Source organism: Mustela nivalis (assembly GCF_964662115.1).
Source record: "Mustela nivalis genome assembly, chromosome: 8".
NCBI lineage: Eukaryota > Metazoa > Chordata > Mammalia > Carnivora > Mustelidae > Mustela > Mustela nivalis.
In genome coordinates, this window is record NC_139027.1 from 56587897 (window position 1) to 56606792 (window position 18896).

At 41.9% G+C, this 18896-nt stretch overlaps 1 pseudogene across 1 annotated transcript; it reads left to right on the top strand.

The window, feature by feature from the left end:
• The first annotated feature begins 6477 nt into the window (after window positions 1-6477).
• On the top strand, window positions 6478-17458 carry LOC309870627 (small ribosomal subunit protein eS25 pseudogene; annotated as a pseudogene). Its single transcript has 3 exons — window positions 6478-6549; window positions 8081-8292; window positions 17069-17458. The product of its transcript is annotated as a small ribosomal subunit protein eS25 pseudogene (transcript).
• The last annotated feature ends 1438 nt before the right edge of the window (window positions 17459-18896 follow it).

Genomic DNA, 18896 nt, shown 5'->3' on the forward strand with positions numbered 1-18896 from the left:
CCACCTCTGCTTCAATGACTCTCCTTGGATATTTATGAAATTTCAGAGCCAGTAGTGAGGAAAGCCAAGAAATGGCACAATGACATCTCGGAATCTTCCCCTACTCCAAATGTCTCAGAAATTGTCAGAACCGGGTACTTCTGAAGTAGAAGGTTAAGATAGGACTCAAAGGAATATTGATTGAAAACCAGATTAAAAGCAGCTCACAGAGATTTCTACTTAGGCAGAGATGGAAGAATAGAGACCAGATTTAGCCTCCTACCGGACACAATTCATAAAAGAGACAAAATAGATAAAACAATCGTTCTCAAGATGCTGGATATTAGGCAACAAAGTGCAGCCATCACTGAGAGAAGGAAATGAAGATGTGCTCTGTGACTATCCCAACTTACCATCTTGAGACCCTTTCTATTTTCACCCAAGATTGGTAGAACACACATTCTCTTTAATGCAAAATGATCATTTACTAGAAGAGTCCATATTCTGGGCCATAAAACAATTTCAATGAATTTAAAAGGACTTAAGTCAAACAAAGTATGTTCTATGACCAAAATGAAATTAAGATAGAAATCTTTAGGAAAACATACCTTAAAAATCCCAAACCAAACGGTACAATTCTTAACCTACGTGTCAAAGAAGAAATAAAAAGAGACATTAGAAAATACTTTGAACTGAAGGAAAATGAAAACACAGTATGTCAGAATTTGTGGAATACAACTGAAGCAGAACTTAGAGGGAAATCTATAGCATCAAATGCCTAAACTAGGGAAAATAAACAGAAGAAAATCTCAAATCAACAACTTCAGTTGCCTTCCAACTTAAGAAACCAGAAAACAAAGAGCAAATGAAACCCAAAGTAAGCAGAAGAAGGGAACTCATAATATCAAAAGTTTAAAAAAGTAATACTAATTCTACACATTCTTCCAAAAAGTTAAAGAGAAGGGAAGGAAACAGAGGAAGCCAGCAGTCTGTGATATCAAGCCAAAGGCGCTGTAAGAAAAGAAAACTACCCACCAGTGTTCTGCACGAACATGGACGCGAATTTCTTAAAATTTTAGCAATTGATTCCAATAATATATAGAAAGAATAATATATTGTGACCAAGTAGGCCTTATCCCAGGATTGCAAGGTTGATTTAACATTTGTAGATCAATATATTTAACTCACAATATTAACACGTTACAAAAGGAAAACCATGTGACCATCTCAACAGAGGCAAGAAAAGCATTTAACAAAATCTAACTTTCATTTCATTTCAAAGTAGGAATAGATGGGGACTTCTGCAACCTGATTAAAAAAAAAAAAAAACCCTATGAAAAATCAACATCCATGGGATGCCTCGGTGGCTCAGTCAGTTAAGTGTCTGCGTTCAGCTCAGGTCATGATCCCAGGATGCTGGGATTGAGTCCCGCATTGGGCTCCTTGCTCAGCAGGGAGCCCGGTTCTCCCTCTCTCTCTGCCTGCCAGTCCCCCTGCTTGTGCTCTCTTTCTCTCTATCTCTCTGTCAAAGGAATAAGTAAAGTCTTAAAATTAAAAAAAAAAAAAAAAATGGGCACCTGGGTGGCTCAGTGGGTTGAGCCTCTGCCTTCAGCTCAGGTCATGATCTCAGGGTCCTTGGATTGAGCCCCACATTGGGCTCTCTGCTCGGCAGGCAGCCTGCTTCCTCCTCTCTCTCTCTCTCTCCCTGCCTCTCTGCCTACTTGTAATCTCTGTCAAATAAATAAATAAAATCTTTTAAAAAAATAAAATAAAAAACAAAAAAGACCAACAGCCAACATCATGCTTAATGGTGAAAGACTGATTACCTTCCCCCTAACATCAGAACAAGGAAAGGATGTCTGCTTTCATCACTTATGCCCATATTCCCAACATTGAACTGGAGGTTCTAGCCAGTACAATAGGCAGGAAAAAGAAAAAAAATGGTTTCCAGATTGGAAAGAAAGAAATAAAACCATCTTTATTTACAGATGACACGATTGTCTATGTAGAAAATCCTATGTAATCTACAAGAATAGCTACTAGAATTAATAATAAGTTTGGCAAAGTTTCCGTGCATAAGAGCAATGTAAAAAATCCAATTATGTTACTACATACCAGCAACAATAGTGAGAAATAGAATTTAAAATATAATACAATACCATCTAAAAATGTGAAACTCTTACAGATAAATAAAACAAAAGATGTGCAATGAAAAGTACAAAACATCATGGGGAGAAATGAAAGGATACTTAAATAGAGATATACTGTTTTCTTGCATTGGAATATTCAATATTGCTAAGACGTACATTTTCCCTCCATGATCTTTGGATACAACACAATCCCAGTCAAAAATCCAGCAGGCTTTTTACATTATACATTATATTATACATATACATGTATACATTATACCTTTACATTTTATATTGTTAACTTTTATATTAACAATATAAATTTTTTTAGTTGACAAGTTGACTCTATAATTCATTTAGAAATGCAAAAGGCAATATAACAGCCAATTTGACTTTGAAATGTGGAGGATTTATACTACCTAACTTCAAAATTTAGTATATGGTTATAAAAATCAAGACTATGTGGTATTAAATTCAAGATAGACAAGTAGAACAACAAAATAGAAAAGATGAAAAAAGATACTTGCAAAAGTACAAAGGCAATTTAATGGGGAAATCAAGGTCATTTTTACAAATGGCCCTGGAACAGCCGGATATCCATATACAGAAAACAGAACTTTGACCCACACTTCATACTACATTGAAAAAATTAACTCAAAATGGGTCACAGACCTAAATCTAAATAAAACCTAAAAGTATAAACTTTTAGGAGAAAATCTTTGTGACCCTGGGTTGAACAAAGATTTCTTAGGTACAACACCAAAACAAAATCAATAAAAGAAAAAGAATTTGATAAACTGGACTTCATCGAAATTAAGAACATCTGCTCTTTGAAATACATTGTTAAGAGAATAAAAAAGACAAGCCACAGACTGAGAGTAAATACATGTAAGTTACACATTTGATAAAGGATTTGTATCTCAAATATGAAAAGAAATCTTAAAACTCAATAAGAAAAGAAAGTAATCAGATTTTTTAAGTGGGCAGGGGATTTGAACAGACCATTGACCAAAGAAGATACAGATGGCCAATAAGCACATGCAGAGATGCTCACCATCATTAGCCATCAGAAAATGCAAATTAAACCACAAGAAGATACTGTTACACACTTACTAGAGTGTTTAAAATTTAAATGACTGACCAAATCATGCGTTGGAAAAGATGTTGAATAATTAGAATGTTCTCATTCGTGGCCAGTGGGAATGCAAAACAGTGCAACCACTTTGGAAAACAGTATGACAGTTTCACCCAAAGTCAAACATATACCTACCATGTGGCCCAGCCATTCCACTCCGAGGTGTTAACTGAAGAAAGATGAAAAACTCTGCGGGTGCCTGGTTGCTGCAATCTGTTTACGCGCCCGGCTTTTGGTTTCAGATCAGGTCCTGATCTCAGGGAAGTGAGATGGAGCTCTGTGGGGGCTCTGTGCTCGTAAGAAATGTGCTTGAAATTCTCTTTTCTTCTCCCTCTGCCCCTCCCTCTTATGGTTTCATTCTCTCTAAAAGAAATAAAGCTTAAAAAAAAAAAATGAGAAACTATGTTGACACAACAACTTGTACACGAACATGCATAGCAACTTTATTTGTAATAACCCCAAATCGGACACAATCCAAATATTCATCAACAAGTGAACGAATAAACAAATTGTGGCATGTCAACACAATGAGACACCATTTGGCAATAAAAAGAAATGAACTACTGATATGCTCAACAACACGGACGAATCTCAAAATAATTATACTGAGTGAAAAAAGCCAGAACCTCTCTCCACAAAAAGAGAGAGAGAGAGCGCACACGCACAAAATGTATGATTCAATTTATACAAAATTTGAATAGAAAATGCAAAGTGATCTATAGTAACACACAGCACATCAGTAGTTTTCTGGGGATGAAGAGGAAAGAGTAGGAGTAGTTAATATGTTCATTATCTTGATTGTCATGATGATATCATGGGTATATACATAATTATAAAATTGTACATTATAAATAAGTGCTATATATATTATAACAATTATATCTTAATAAAACAGTTTGATCCTTAAGTTCCTAGCAGCTCTATACACCTAAGCAACTGGTTTTCCATAACCCTGCTATTAGACTTAGGTTTCCTCTCTGAAGGAAGGCAGGAAGGGAATTATAAAGAGAAACAAACAGCAAAGTCCACATACTGAAGGTTGAGACTTACAGCCCTCTAGCCCCACTTGGCTCCTGGAATCCTGGCAACCAGGCCTTTCTCTTCCAGCCAAAAGACCGGAAAACTCTTCTCTAGGTAATCTTATTGGCCCAAGAAGAAAAACAAACATTCTGACATTCTGACATTTTTTAGGGAAAATCCCATATAGCCAGATAACTCTACAATGAGTCTCATAACAAACCCCACCTGTGAAATCAGACCTTTTGACTGGCTTTTTAACATCCCACTCTTAAACATGAGCAGACAACTAATTGCTGTGGCAATTAAGAATTGTGTGATTCTTTTAATTATGTGCCTACGTAACTTTTGTAAAAATTGTGGGAAGGGGGGAGTGAAAGAAAATCAGTTAGAGATGAATAAAGCTCTTGAAAAGTTTTTGGCATTTTCTAATGACTTCTCCATAAATAATAAGATAATTTCTCTATTTTCTTTTTTTTTTTAAGAATTTATTTATTTTACAGAGGTCACAAGTAGGCAGAGAAGCAGGCAGAGAAAAAGAGAGGGGGAAGCAGGCTCCCCACTGAGCAGAGAGCCCAATGTCGGTCTTGATCCCAGGACCCCAGGATCATGATCTGAGCCAAAGGCAGAGGCTTTAACCCACTGAGCCACCCAGGTATGCCATCTTCTGATAATACTCCCTACCCCCCTGTTCAAGCAACTTTTCTATCCCTTCATGTTCTCAGATAAAATTCTAATTTTAGTTGTCTGCTCATGTTTAAGAGTGGGATATTAAACCCACTGATCAACCTTAACATAGCCTTAGCATGAGACATGGTATCTTCCTGTGGTCCAATAGGAAATACACAGTACCGCCTATAAAATATCCTTGCCAAAAAATAAAAACAGAAAAGAACTTGAATCTAATCAAGTATCTCATCTGGGTTTCTCAAAATTCACATCTTGGTACACATAGTTCTTTCTCATGTGTATACTATGTTTAGCAATATCCCTGACCTCTACCCACCAGATGCTAAGAGTATCACCCAGTTGTGACAACCAAAAAAGTCTCCACATATTGCCAAATGTCTTTGAGGTGAACGGGGGTGGGGATCTCCCCCATGTCCAGAACCACTGCTCCACAGATAAGTACCAAATCACAAGAAATGGGATGAAGAAATATGCTAAAAGATACCCCAGGACACAATCAGCCAAATTCAAAATGTGGGAAACTCTAAAGGACAGATGACCCAGCTTTCTCAACAAAATAGAGCATGTGGGGTGTACTGAAAGAGGCACTAATACAGTTTAAAAGCCCCTTTTTAAAAAATCAACAAATGCAACATGTGGACTTGTTTGGCGCCTGATTTAAACCACAAAAATGTATTTTTGAGGCAATTAGAGAAATTAAAATGTTAGGTATTATGACACCAAGAAATATTGCTAATTTTGTGAGTGTGATAATAGTACTGTAGTTATATTATTTTTTAAAGCTTTCTGTTGGAGATACTATTAACAGATAAAGGGGTATGAAGTCTGTCTGGTTGCAAAGGGAGTAGATTGGGAATAGATCAAGCAAGAACATCAGAATGGGGCGCCTGGGTGGCTCAGAGGGTTAAGCATCTATCTTTGGCTCAGGTCATGATGCCAGGGTCCTGGGATGAGCTCCAAGTCCAGTCCGGCTCCCTGTTCTGCTTCTCCCTCTCCCTTTGCCTTTCCCTCCTGCTCACTCTCTACTCTCTCTCTCTTAAATAAATAAAATCTTAAAAAAAAAATGTCAGAACAATGACAATTATAGAAATCGAGTAGTGGGGCAGATGGGCATTCATGCATAGCAGACCCCCTTAAACAGCGGAAAATGTTCCAAGTCCCCAGTGAATGCCTAAAACTGCAGCTAGTACTGACCCGTAGTCATACACACCTATTATAAGACTTAATTTATAAAATAGGCACAGTAAGAAATTAACAATAAAATCTAATAAAATAGAGTAATTATAATAATATACTATAATAAAAGTTATGTGAGTGTGGTCTCACTATATCTCACTATATCTCACTATACTATACTCACCCTTCGGCTTCTGATGACGTTGAGATGATAAAGTTACCACGTGATGGGATGGTGGGACCCCACGTGAATGACGTCTGACACTGGACACGCTGACGTCATGACGTGAGTGAACGATGTGTGTGACGTGATGACGTACGAGATGTGAAGTGAAAGACACGCTTGACGTGATGACGCATGAGGTGAATGACACAGGCACCCAAGGTAGCATTAAGCTACTACTAGGGACCTTCCGATCGGAAGTCTGATAAGAAGTCTCTGCTTGCCACTGTAGTTGACCCCAGTAACTGAAATTGCTAAAGCAAAGTCATGGTTGGTCGCGGGGACTACTGCACTGGGCTACTTTGTGTATGTTTGAAATTTTCCCTAACAAAAACTTGATTGGAGAAATAAAATCCAAGAAATTAATAAAGTATGGCTTAATGGGAAGCACATGGACTGGGAGTCCTGAGTTTGGGGTTATATTCCCCGCAGCTCTGCTAACCGGTCTGGTCTTTTTTTTTTTAAGATTTTATTTATTTGAGAGAGAGAAGAAAAGGGGGAAGGGTCAGAGGGAGAAGCAGACTGCCGGTAGGGAGCCAGATGCGGGCCTTGATCCTAGGACTCCATGCTAAAGGCAGCCACTTTAACCAACTGAGCCACCCAGGCGCCCGCAGTTTGGTCTTTTCTTTTTTTTCTTTCCTTTTTTTTTTTTTTTTTTTTTTTTAAGATTTTATTTATTCATTTGACAGAGAGAGATCACAATTAGGCAGAAAGGCAGGCAGAGAGAGAGGGGAAGCAGGCTCCCTGCTAAGCAGAGAGCCCAACATGGGGCTCGATCCCAGGACCCTGAGATCATGACCTGAACCTAAAACAGGGTCTCAACCCACTGAGCCACCCTGGTGTCCCCAGTCTGGTCCTTTTAAGCCAGGAAGTCATTTTTCTGGTCTGTAGAATAATGTTGATGAGTTAACCAATTTCCATGAACCCTTCCAAGTGAAACATCAACAATTCTGTGACATGACTTGAAAAAGTGAGCTGAACAACTGCCCTGAGGACTCAGGAGTTTTCAAAAGTCTGAATTTGTGGTGGAGACAGTAGTGGTTAAGTTGTGACCCAGGATTCCCAGATTCCCTCCCAGGCCCCTTGACTAGCCAGGAAGTATCAAGATGAGCTGTATTGGAACGTTCTGGATTAGAAAGACCCTGTTGAATGAGGCTTGCGTCAAACCCCTCTTTAAGCAGCTGCGGCTGCAGTTTGAGTAACTTGTCAGGGAAGTGTGAATTACAAGTCTGTATTACAAAAGGGTTTATTTTCAGCCTTTCCAAAAAACAGTGAGAAAGAGGGAAGCATGCATAATAAAGCAGCTGGCATCTGAGGCAAAATTTGGCTTTTACTTGTCCTCTCCTTCCCTTTCAAAGTCTTGAACTATAGGTGTATGTCCTGCAAACCTGCGAGAGAAACTCTCTGTAACTTTGGAAAGAAAGAGCAAACAGGAAGAGGGCAGGTGGAGAGGGCGGAGGAAACTACCACTGCTCCTGGGGTTGCCGAGTTCAAGTGGCAAAGGAAGAACTGAAGTCCTCTTCTCCCCCGCCCCGACCCCCACTAGGCCCCGCTTCAGCAAAATGATTAGATTCCTGTGGGACTGACTGCCCACTGCCACAAAGGAAACCCTTATTAGAGAGAGCTCCCTGAAATGCCCCTGGAAATAGCTTCTAAGTGCGTCTGTGGATAAATGCACTGGATATTCTCCATTTGCTCCTCCAGGTCCATCTTTCTCTGCTCTGTGTTTAGATTGCTGATCACTATGAAGAGCATGAGCTGGCTCTCATGCTCTCTGGCATCTGGTTGGGTGAAGCCTCTGTGAGTGGCAGGAAATCGGAGACTCTAAGAGAGAAGCTGGAGAGTTATTCCCCTCATTCCCTTCCTGCCAAGCTGCAGGTTGGCAGAGACTGTTCCTCTACGGAAGCCTCCGCTCCTGTCCTGGGGATGTCCTGCAGCGAAAGGTCTGAAGGGGTTCCCGTATCTGCTGTTGTCCCTCTGCTGCTTCAGGGCCAAGGCGGGTAGCATTTCTCCTTGCTGCTGACAATCCCTCACCAGGTGCTGTTTCCCAGATTCTAACTGGTTTAGCTAATTACATTCATTTAAAAGAGCAAGAACCGTGAAGACCCAAACTTTTCCATGCATGGCTCCATGTGTCCGTAATTGGACTCACTTTTCCTCCCAGCATTGCCCCTTTCCGGCTTCTACTTTCCTCTCCTCTTTATCATTTTGTCTCTATGTAAGCAGCATCCAGATGACCCCCACTCTGATCCACTGGCTCCTGGTTTCTACTCTACATGTTACCTTATTAGCACACTGGGTCTTCAGACTTACTGAGCTGTCCTTGTGTGGGGAACCCACAAGATCTCTAATAGGTTGCTACTTAATGGGAGCCAGAAAACATTCTCCATTTTCATAAAGCAGGATGATATATATATGCATGTGGTCCCCAACTATAGGAATGTTCCCCCAGGGTCATGACAAGAGCCCACAGTCCATCTCTCACCTCTCTGAGCTCCTTATACTTCACCTCATGCTTCCTCCTTTTTTTTCTAAGATTTTTTAATTTATATGAGGGGAAGGGAGGGACAGAAGGTGAGAATCTTCCAGCAGACTCCCCACTGAGTGCAGAGCCCAACACAGGGCTCCATCTCATGACCCATGAGATCATTACCTGAGCCAAAACCAAGAGCTAAATGCTTAACCAACTGACACGCCTCGGCAGCCCTTACTCCATCCTTCCTACTAAACTCAACATGAAGTTCTTTGTTTCAGGCCCTGAGGTAACTTTAGAAACCAGTCAACAAATTTCCAGAGCTCCTACCAAAGCAGTTAAGAATATGGGCAGTGAAGTCCAATAAATCAAGGTTCAAATTCTGACTCTACCACCCAACAGCTGAGACAACTCATGCAAGTTATTTAACTGCTCTTGCCTCCATTTCCTCATTGTAAAGTTGAAATTGTAGTATTACTTACCTCTTAAAATTGTTTTAAAGATACATTAGATACATCTAAATATATATCTCAAAGGTATTAGCATAAAGCCTAGTCCAGGGAAATCCCTTCATACATGGTTTAAATGTTATTCACTCAGTACTATATAAGTTGCTGTGGAGGTAAAAGCCATAGTCCTACCCTCAAGGAGTCCACAGTCTACAAAGAAATTTGAGAAAGAACATTCTTGCAACAATGAACAACACAGGTGACCCCTATATTTTTGAGGAGCAAGTTATATGGTGTAAGTTTCAGTACAAAAGTTTTGGGATGGTTCTTCACATATCTAACCTTTCATGTTGCCTGACAGGTTCTTGAGGGTAAGCACTAGGCATTAATGCCCCTTGCATGCCCAGGGCTTGGCACATAGTAGACATTCAAACAGTCTGTCTAAATAATCAAGGAATGCTTGGATCACATGTTAGAACAAGCACCTCATTCTTTACAAAGCACTTTGAAAGTGAAGCATCGTTTCATTCCTGTAACAACCCTGTGAGATAATTAATGTTGTTACCATCTGAATTTTTCAAAATAAGGAAACTATGGCTCAAAAACTTAGCACTTTGTTTAAGTCCCACAGTCAGTTTATAGGAGGGATGGTCTGAGACCCAATGCCTTTGACCATAAATATGGAGCCTCCTCCTACAAGGACCAGAGAAATTCATAAGCCAAAAAAAAGTCTAACCTCTGCTGAAAGTCTTTTTCTGCCTCCAATATGCTCTCTTTCTAAACCTTTCTCTGCTCTCTTTGGCTGATGCTGCTGGTTCCAGGTTCTTCCTTTAGCCAAAGGGAATCCAATTTATTTGGATTTCTTTTCAGGGAGGCAGAGACTCTCCTGTTTATCCAATCCCCTATCAGACATATAAATGCATAATATAGTCATTAAACTCTGAAATACATGACACAGTAATAACCACACACAAGCTGTTAAAAAACTCATTACCTCCAGTGGGAGATAGTCACCATGCTTGCTTCTTTCTCCTCACAGGGCCAAGGCAGAATGCTGGCTCTCTGGTTAGGGAAAATGTTTTACTTTTCCCAGGAATCCTTCTTTTTTTTTTTTTTTTTAAGATTTTATTTATTTATTTGACAGAGAGAGATTACAAGTAGGCAGAGAGGCAGGCAGAGAGAGAGAGAGGAGGAAGCAGGCTCCTCGCCAAGCAGAGAGCCCGATGCGGCACTCGATCCCAGGACCCCGAGATCATGACCTGAGCCTAAGGCAGCGGCTTAACCCACCGAGCTACCCAGGCGCCCCCCCAGGAATCCTTCTAAAAGCAGTTGTATTGCTGATAAATCCTAGCTTATTTGTTTGCTTCTGAATGCATTGGAAGGCAATGTTTAAAAATTTTTTTCATCACAGAAAACGCTGCACACCCTTTGGGGGGAAAAGTTAAGCAAAATGAAATGTGCAGAAGTGCCTGGGTGGCTCAGTTGGTAAAGTGTCTTACTCTGGATTCCAGCTTAGGTTGTGATCACAGGGTCATGAGATAGAGAGTCCCATGTTGGGCTCTAAACTGGCCATGAAGCCTGCTTGAGATTCTCCCTCTCCCTTTCCCTTTGCCTCTCCAGCTGCCCCCTGCCCTTTACCCCAACCCATGCATATGAGTGTGCATACTCTCTCAAAAAAAAAAAAAAATTAAATGTGTAAAGTGAAAATGCTCAAGAAAATGAGAAGATAAGCCACAGAGTGGGAGAAAAATTTTGTGAAAGTCATACCTAATAAAGGACTATTCAAAATATGCAAAGAACTCTTACAATTCAACAATAAGAAAATGAACAACCTGACTTAAAAATGGGAAAAAAGACCTGAATAGACACCTCAGTGGAAAATAAGCACATATCATTAGGGAAATGCAAACCAAACCAGTAATGAGATACCACTACACACCTATTAGAATGGTCAGATCCAAAATGCTAACAGCACCAAATGCTGGCAGTGATCTGGAGCAATGGAAACTCTCATTTGTTGCTGGTAGGAATGCAAAATGCAAAAACTTTGGAAGACAGTTTGGCAGCTCCCTACAAAACTATACTCTTACCATACAACCCAGCAATTGTGCTCCTTGGTATTTACCCAAATGAGTTGAAAACATGTCCACACAAAAACCTGCAGATGGATGTTTATAGCAGCTTTATTCAAAACTTGGAAGCAAACCAAGATGTCCTTGCCAAAACTTGGAAGCAACCAAGATATCCTTCCAATGTGAGTTCATTGACTGTAACAAATGTAGCTCTCTGGTGGGAGATGTTGATAGTAGAGGAGCCTAGAGGGGAGAGGAATTGGGGATATATGGGAAATCTCTGCACCTTCCCTGCAGTTTTCTTGTTAATCTAAAACTGCTCTAAAATTAAAGTCTACTTTTTTCAAATTAAAAGTTATTTTCCCTCAGCTTCCCATGCTCAAACCCACTCCCTATATGTATTTGTTGTCAAATGTTTATTGTATTTTCTTCTGGTCTTTTTTCTCACACACATAATGTATATGAATTTGTAAAACCTTTTTTTTTAAAAGATTTTATTTATTTATTTGACAGAGAGAGATCACAAGTAGTCAGAGAGAGAGAGAGAGAGAGAGAGGAGGAAGCAGGGTCCCTGCTGAGCAGAGAGCCCGATGCAGGACTCAATCCCAGGACCCTGAGATCATGAACCGAGCCAAAGGCAGAGGCCCAACCCACTGAGCCACCCAGGTGCCCCTGTGAAACCTGTTTTAAAGGTCAGCACAAGCTCTGTATATTTGATAACAGTGTCTTATTATAATAGTGGAAATACTTCAAAGTACCTAGTCCAAAATAAGGAATAGTTAAGTAAACTATAACATATTGTTAACTGAGCACTGCGTAATGGAAACTACTTTGCACTGTAAGGGATCTAGAGGAGGAGGAGTGGTAGTGGTGGCAGTGGTGGTAACAGAAGTAGTAACAGTAGTCATAGCTGTAGTAGCAGCAGTAGTAAGAATAAAGTAGTAGTAATGGTAGTAGTAGTAGTAGTAAGATTAAGTAGTGGTGGAGTAAAGTAGCAGTAGCAGCAGCAGCAGTAGTAACAGTGGTCATAAGGTCATTGTAAAGTAGTAGTAGTAGTAGTATTTAAAGTAGTAGTAATAGAAGAATCAGACAGAACTGGATTTAAATTTCTTTCTTGCTATTTAAATAATTACTGAGCACTTGCCAAACCTTGATTTCATCTGTACCACTTAATAACCCCAAAGGGTTATTAAATCAGTCACATTGAAAGGATATATGTAAAGTCTTCGGCAAAATGTCAAACACCTAATGCGTCCTAGGTGTCCCTTCTATCAGCCACAGTCCCTTCTCAAGCATACGCCCTTTTCTCGGTGACCAGGCCTGGCACCAAGTCAGCAGTAAAATAAATGCTGGCTGAGTTACACTGGAATAAGACATTATAACTCTTTTAAATCAATATTTAGAGACATGATATGAGGTTTGGGATTTCAAGCAGGACAAGATTTAGCAGAGGGAATGTGAGGTTGACACAATGTTGAGTGGTCTTAGGGAGTTGAAGTCAGGGAAGCCTATACTCTCTGGCACATGGTGGAAGGACCATCACAGGTGATCTCAGCTGATCTCAGTACCAAAGAGGTGATTCTCAAGGGGATGCCAGAAGCTGCAGCAACACTGCCCGTCTGCCCTAGTAATGAGTTTTTCTCTGTGCTGCTGTCATGACTCTGTTGACTCATTGAGAGAGAGAAACCAAAGTGTGCAAAAAAAAAAAATGCAGAAAAGTAAGTTCTGATGAAGGAGAAAGAAGGAGGAAGCTCATGGCTCAAGCTCTAGAACATTGTAGGAACATTTTTTAGGGACACCTGGGTGGCTCAGTTGGTTAAGCATCTGCCTTCGGCCCAGGTCATGATCTCAGGTTCTGGGATTGAGCCCCACATCCGGCTTCCTGCTCATTGGGGAGCCTGCTTTTCCCCTTCTGTCTCCCTCTTCCTCTCCCCCTGCTTGAGATTGCGTGTGCGCTCTCTCTCTCTCACTCTCTCTCAAATAAATAAAATCTTTAAAAAAAAAAAAAAAGGAACATTTTTAAAAACCAAAAACAGGTGTGCCTGGGGGACTCAGTCAGTTAAAAGTCTGCCTTCAGCTCAGATCATGATCTCAGGGTCCTGGGTTCAAGTCTTGTGTCAGGCTCCCTGATCAGTGGGGAGGTTTCTTCTCCCTCTGCTTCTCCCCCACTGATGCTTGTGCTTGCTCTCTCTGAAATAAATAAACTATTTAAATAAATATACAATAACATGGAAAACAACTTTAGTTTTATATTATAAATACGTGCCCATTGCTGAGAAGAAAATCATCTACAATCTTACCAGCAAGAGAAAGCTCCTGTTAAACCCTTGGTCTTATTTCCTTATGAATCTTTTCCTATGCTGCATACCTATGTCATACATTTGTCACATGCGTAAAGTATTATCTATGTATATGTGTGTTTTCTAGATATGATATCGTCTTATCATGTCAATAAACCATCATCCATGACATCAGTTTTAATGGCTGAATAGAATTCCAGTGTCTGGCTAAACCATACTTTATGTAACCAATCATCCATTGTCAGACACTTGGGTCATTTCCAAAATCTTGCTATTAAAAACAGAGCTGCCAGAAACTTCCTTAGAGCCATGCAGTGAACTTCTGATCCTCTTTCACAGAAGGATGAAAGAGAACAATGGGCTATTTGCGAAAGTTGACTTCCACTCCAAACCACCATCCCCTTTTCCCCACCCCTGGTGATACCCAGTCCTCTGGAGTCCAGCTGGAGGAATCCACGGTCAGGACCTCAGATTCCTGAGGATTTGCCCCACTCCCAGAAAGAGTGTCTGAGCGTTTCTGAATGCATAGAATTAGATGTGAGGGCTCTGAAACCAGGCCAGCTCTAGCCCAAACTGAGAAGCACATGAAAGAAGTCTTGGCTCACTTTCAACTCCCTCTTCACTGTTTCCTTTCCTAGTACTGTCCAGTCCTCCCAAGAGGCAACTGACCAGCACCCCCAAACCCCTGGGTCCTCTCTCCCCATCTGATCGGCTGTGACATTTCTACAGCCGTGACAGCAGCCAGGATGGAAAGGAACCATATCTTCTAGTAATGTATACTCTTCAAGAAACTCCCTTTAACATCTTGAGCCAACCAACATGATTTGAATTAAATCTGCAGGGAGGCTCAAATAGGTAAGACATTATCCCTGCCCTCAGGTGGCTTACAGTCTATAGTCTACTTCAGTTTCCTAGGGCTGCCTTATCAAGTGACACAAACCAGGTGGCTTAAAACAACAGAAATATATCGTGTCATAGTTCCAGAGGCTACCAGTCAGAAATCAAGGTGTCAGCAGGGCTTGCAGCCCACCTCTATGATTCCTGCCTCTGTCTACCCGTGGTCGTCTTCCCTGCATATCTGTGTCTCTGTCCAAATTCCCTTCTTATTTTAGGACACCAGTCATACTGGATTTAGGGCCTACCCTAATTCCATATGACCTCATCTTAACTAATTACATCTGCAAAGACCCTAATTCCAAATATGGTCACATTCTGAGGTCCTGGCTGGACATGAATTTGGGGGGGGGGGCACCCTACTCAGCCCACTTATGCTCTGAAAGAGAAAACGATGAATATAAAAAATTAAAACTGCTGGCATCAAATTACTACTACAGCTTTTTGGGGGGGCAGGGGAAGAATTTTACTTATTTATTTATTTATTTATTTATTTGAGAGAGAGTGAGCGAGAGAGAGAGCAGAGCAGGGGTCAGGACCAGGCCAGAGGGAGAGGAAGCAGACTCTCTGCTGGGTGGGGAACCCAAAGTGGGGCTTGATCCCAAGATTCTCGGATCATGACCTGAGCTGAAGGCAGATGCTTAACTGAATGAGCCACCTAGATGCCCCCACTATTACAGCTTTAAAAGGACCACGAGGGCTAAAATATGGGAACATGGGATGGCGAGGGGTACCTCACCCTGTCTTGTACCTCCTAGTCTGGGCTATGCATTTGAGCCAACCTTGCTGTGAGCTCCCAAGGGACCCTCTACAATTGCCTGTGGAATAAGGAATATTTCTTGAATTCTCTCCAGCTCTGCTTTGCAAGCGTGTTTGTTTGGGGTTTTTTTTTCCTTGCTGGGTTTTTTTTTTTTTTCTGATCATAGTTCTGGAGACAATTGTGGCAGAGAGGAGATAGAATGTAATGCAGAACATATAAAGCAAAACTGCAACATCTTTTTCCCCAAATTTGCTGTGCTTTTTGTACATCTGTCCCCTTTTCCTCTGCTATGTCAGGTTTAAAAAGTAGGAGGTGTGTGAAGCAGCACTTGCCTCTTTGAATCCAGGAGCTTGCTCTGTCCTGCCCCTTCTGTATACTGCTAACACCGCAGGGCTGCAGACTCCTAGTGAGACAGTTATCCAGGAGTCTTTCTCGCCAAGACCTTGGGCAGCAGTCTCTGCATTTCCAGAGCCTTCCTTCAGGTGTGCAAGGGCAGGGCACAGGCTAGGATTTGAGAGCCACCCATCACAGCACATCTCTTGTATAGGCAGGAGTTCTCTTCAGAGGCATTTGCCCCACAGCTAAATCCTCTCCTTAGACCAATTTAAGGGTGACTGTGTTTCTCCAGCAGCACTCATAGCAAGTGTTTTCATGATCTGTACCCCACCGACAGTCCCCACACGTTGTCCAATGGAAACTCTGACCCCGTCCCCAGGCTGTCTTCTGTAGGCACCTTTCATTCTTGGCCTGAGAGTTTTGTGTGGAAGTGCAGGAGAAATCAACCTTTGGAAGCAACCCTCAAGCAAGGAGTACCAGGTGATGGTGAAAAGTGCTCCAAATTTCTTGCCTGTGGGAGGAAGGGGGATAACTGAGTTTTGTTTCCTGCTATCTCCCAGAGGTTCCAGCAGGACTGAGCCCCAGTTGCCCATAGTGGTAACCTGCTCACTAAAGTATTGTGGACTATGTCTTCCTTCCCCACTCCCATCCCTGGGCTTCCTGACATCTCTTCCCAAACAAACTACTTGGACTCAAATCTGTGTCTCCAGGTTGGTTCCTGGGCACTCAAGATACACAGTTGCATTAGCCTGCATTTCTCTGTTGGGTAATGAGCTTCCCCACAGACAGGTACCAAATCTTATTCCCCTCGGCACTCACCATTTGGTCCCTGCCAAATGTTTTATATACATTACTTCATCTCAATAGAGATCATTATTATTAATGATCGCCATTATTATTATTATTATTAATGATCATTATTATTAATGACCTCTATTATTAATAATAGAGATTATTATTCCCATTTTAAAAACTAGGAAAATGAAACTCAGAGAGCTTAAGTCACTTGTCCAGGGCCATGTAGCCTAGAAGGAAGACCTGGGATTTGAACTAAGGTGGCCTCTCTCCTTAGCCTACACCATTAATGACTGCCATTAGCAGTGGTATTCAACAAATGTTTGCAGAAGAAACAAAGATGCTAGCAAGCAAGCTGATAAGAATTGGTACAAAGTGCTAACGAATTGGATGCTAGAGATAGGGCTCAAGATCACCTAATTTCTTGAATGTATTTAAGACCCAGTGGAGATAGATCTTCATGAATCTTTTTTCTATTGATTTGAGAAGGATTTATTGATTCTTACTGTGCCCAAGATACTGGATAAGATCCTGTACAGGCTACAGAGAAATGTAAAGTAAATTCAAGGAGCTTTTTTGTCCGACATCTTAGTGAGCTGGCAATGAGAGCAGCTGCTCTCTGAGCTTCACTATGCTGCAGGGACAACAAGAAAAAAGATCCTGGAAAGTTGCCCAAGAAAGACAAAGACCCAGTGAACAAATCTGGGGCCAAGGCCAAAAAGAAGAAGTGGTCCAAAGGCAAAGTTCAGGACAAGCTCAATGACCTGGTCTTGTTTGACAAAGTGACATATGCCAAACTCTGTAAGGAAGTTCCCAACTATAAGCTTATAATCCCAGCTGTTGTCTCTTAGACACAAAGATTCGGAGTTCCCTGGCCAGGGGAGCCCTTCAGGAACTCCTTAGTAAAGGATTCACTGAACCAGTCTCAAGGCACAGAGCTCAAGTCATTTACACCAGAAACACCAAGGATGGAGAGGCCCCAGCTGCTGGTGCAGATGCATACACAGGCCCCACCAATGGTACGTTTTGAAAAAAAAACTTCATTAAATCAAAAATAAATAAAGCAAATTCAAGGAGCTTACAATCTACTCGGGGTGAGGTAAGACAGAAGTAGCTGAAAAGATAAATTACAAGACTAGAACTGCCATCAGGCAGAAGTGATGCATAGCCAAGGATGCTGAACAAAAATGGGCTAGGTTTCCAAAGATGAGCTCTCGGGGCTGGAGCAGACAGACAGTTGGGAGGAGGCGGGGCTTCAAGGACAGGTACTAGATGGCTGGAAGCCAGGACAAGGAGGGAGAATAACAGGGCAAAGACATGTGAGCAAAGCCACAAAGCAAGGGGATTCCAGACAATTTGCTTCATCATTCTGCCTTGCCCCCTCCTCCCAGTCAAAGGGAAAAGGTAATGTTTACCAGGAGAAAAACCAAGGTCTAAGAGACAACTGCTGAGGATTACAGATACATGGTCATTTCCAGCTGCTTTTCAAGCTAAGATAGCATACAAGAATACAAATCACATACTAAAGGGGTCACCCTTCCTTCAGGTCTGAGGGCTGATTGAGCAACTGTGACCGCCATGGCTCCCGCTCTGAAAACTTGGCACCAGAGGACACTGCATAACTGCCAGCTCTCTGTTGTGCTTGGATCACACCGCCTAGAGGCCAGGAGTCACAGATTTGGGGGATTGAAGATCTTTCCCTGAAGGCTTGGCAACTGAGATCTCATATACAGCTCCTGTTGTGGGAGAGGACTGCTGCTTTGATCACCTTCAACTTCTCCCCAGTGAGGGAGTGGGCAGGCCAGATTGGCACACAGGAGAAACTGAAAGAGCCCAGCCGAACACTCTGCACAATTTGGTAGAGGTCAGGTATGGAGAGCCTTGAAGACTCTAGGCTACCATGGGCAGAACTGGCTCAAAAGGACCTCACTCTTGGTGAGGGTCCAGAGTCTATGTCCAGAGCTAAGAGCCCCCACTATCCTTCAATCAACCCCAAACTAACTCTGCAAACACAGCTTCAAGACCTACCATCTAGGTAGGGGACCTACAACCATCACCCGTCCGCCTGCCCCAGGCCTCTTCCAAATAGAAATTCTAGAGCCAGAGTTCTTGCCAGCTCACATGGGGCAACTAGAGTTTCACAGCCATGGCTATAGGAACACAAAGGCTGGATCCAGGTCCTAGGAGTTTCCAGAGAGCTTTGCCGTTTACTCAGCAACAGTCTGACACCCAGCAAACACCAGCAGTTGCTGAAATGACACTGAGTAGCCAATGGACCCATGTGGGGATCATATCCATGGCTTTGTCCGCACTCTGCCGCAGACCAGGCCAATGCAAGGGTATGGGTACCCATGGGGCTGCCCTCACTCACTAGGGGCCGAGAGCAGAATTATAGATGCTTCCCCATTTCCTCTTCCTCCCCTCCAAAAGTCCCTGAGATGCATTTCATAAAGCTTCTCGGAAGGTGG